Source organism: Drosophila subpulchrella, chromosome X, assembly GCF_014743375.2.
Source record: "Drosophila subpulchrella strain 33 F10 #4 breed RU33 chromosome X, RU_Dsub_v1.1 Primary Assembly, whole genome shotgun sequence".
Lineage (NCBI taxonomy): Eukaryota > Metazoa > Arthropoda > Insecta > Diptera > Drosophilidae > Drosophila > Drosophila subpulchrella.
Genome location: NC_050613.1, coordinates 19,843,520 through 19,846,205, shown reverse-complemented (window position 1 = coordinate 19,846,205; position 2,686 = coordinate 19,843,520).

Genomic DNA, 2,686 nt, shown 5'->3' with positions numbered 1-2,686 from the left:
GCGAATCGTCGAATGAAAATGAATGAAACGAAACGCCAGCGAACGACGTCGAAGTCGCAGCGAACAGAGAGCAGAGCAGAGCAGAGCAGAGCAGAGCAGAGCAGAGCAGAGCAGAGCAGAGAGAAGAGAGCCAAGCTCGTGCACTGGGAGAAAAGGGGCGGCGGAAAAACCGTTTCAAATCATTTTAATATATAATTTAAGACCAAAAATTATTTTGATTTAAATTATAATTCTTTTCCCATTTCAAAAGACATCAAAATGTTTATTTAAGATTCTAGGCAAATGCTTTAAGTTGTTAATCTAAAAAAAATAATGTTTATTTAGTGTTTAAAATGATACTTATCCCTACTTTTGTTTTTTATTTGCTCTTCTTGTGCCTTTTGACTCTATCACAAAAATTTTACAATTTCTCTCCGTGTAGAAAGTGGAGTAATCTCTCTTTTCCGCTCTCCCAAAAATAAGCACGCGGTCGCGATCGCACAGTGGGGTTAAAAAGCGCTTAAACAAATATAGATATCTCAGAAGATATATTTCCCACACAAGTTGGTTATTTTTCTTCAGTTCACTCGGTAATAAAATATTGTCAATATCATCTAACAGGCATTTTGGTGCTTTACTTATCTTGGCCATTTAAAAAACGCCAAATTAGGGTTTAAATAAAATTTAAAATTCTACATAAGAGTTTTGGCCACTGTACTTTAGCAAAGCACGTGAGGCATTTCTATTCGGCTGCAACCGATGCTAAATCTCCTGCAGCATAATAGATTGTATGTGCTAAATCAAATATTTTTTCGTTTATTCTAATAGTGAGTTTCCAATTTGTTGTATTATTTAATATGCATTTTGTCATGTCAGGAATTCCTTTAAAACATGCAGTTCCTTTCGAAAAAAGCTGATGAAACAAGTGCAATTCGAGACTAAGCCCCACTTTGGCGATCAAAAAGTGTGTAGAATTACTTTCGATGGTGCTAAAAAAAATGCCAAGTGGCTGTGGACAGGGGGTTGTAGGTCGAATACCCTGAAAAAACACGTACGTATAAACTGCGCTATTTCAGAGCTCTCACTGCACGTACTTGTACTATTGTCTGCACCTTACCCACGCAACTGTGTCCCCACCACCACCCACTAAGTTACCCCTTTGACGGCCCCCAAAAACCTTTACCCCTAACCACATACGAACTATCGATAAACTACGTCAGCGAATTTTTATTGACGTTATTAGAAAAATGCCCCAGCCCCCCCCCCCCCCCCCCCCCCCCCACGAAATATTGGCTGATCCTATCGAATAGGCCTCGACGCCAGGACCCCAGTTTTCCACCCACCTCTTAAACTAATAACTCTTCACTTTTAGGCCACGTCAGCTGAACAAGTTTGACATTGTCATCGCTGGGAAACGCTTGAATTATTGATGGATTAGTGTACGTGGCGCTTGACGGGGGTTACACAAGATTGGAACTCATTAAATCTAATGGGAATTAATGGGAAAGGACAAGGGAACATGAGAATAAATTATAAGGAATGCAAGAATTTTCCCCAATTTCACTATTTTTTGAGAATATGCAGCTAAAACCAGTGGAAACTTCCAAAGGATTTACCTAAAGTTTCACTTAAATGAAGAAACTTCTTTTCCGTATATGGATAAAAAATGCATTTCAGTAATTGCCTGGCCTTCTGAGAGATAATGCCTATCTAAATGTGTACATCGTACTCTTTGTTCGCAAGATACAACACGTGTCCTTGGGCAATTATAATGTGTAATCCCGTCGAGCGATTTCAGAGGGGTGTTTCATCATATCAGGAAAAACGGAGAATAAAGGGAGCCAATTGTCTTGGGAAACACGCTGTCTGGCCCTTGTGCCTCCCCCAACTTTCTATCTGGGTTTTTTAGGGTTCAACGAATTATTTGTTGTCCGAACTCCGGCCAATGTTAATGACTCTGGGTGACGTCTTAGCCTTTGCACAACCCCTACTATATGGTATATATACACGGATCCATATACTATAGAGACGCCATATAGCATACAACATTGAACTTGGGGCTGTTGTCTACCTCGGTTCCATTTGCCAACCCATCTGGCCGGTTGAGTTTTGGCTTTCTGCTTTCTGTTTTGTGTGTTTTGGGTGTTGGGTTTGTGTTTTGGCCATTGAACCTGAATCCCCGCTCTCACTAGAGACACCTCCCCGATGATGTTGTTATAATTTTTTGGTTTTTCGCGGCCCCCACACACCCACCCACCGGCGTTTTTATGTGCTGTCGACCTTTCGGGTGCACCGTAAAAAAATACTGCAATTTTAACCTGACGCCCCGAGGATATAAACTTAAAACATTCGGACCATAAACTTATTTTCATGTGTCATTTTGTGCAAGTAAAGAAATAAAAAAGGTTAATCAGCAAAGTTCTCGAAACAAACAAACCCAAAAACAAATCATCTTTTTTGTGAATAATAAATTAGAATAAAACAATTCTTCTTAAATAAACCCCACATATATTTTTCGAACTGTAAAAACCAATTTAATTTATGCGCCAGTCTCAAATTTATACGAAATTGCATTTGGGGCTAATTGTTTTCGAAACGCAACAAGTTCTATATGAATATTGTTATGAATATAAATAAATACATGGTATACGTTTCTAAATTCCTGACTCATGACAAATGCGCAATTTCGAAATGAATTTTGAAGCGG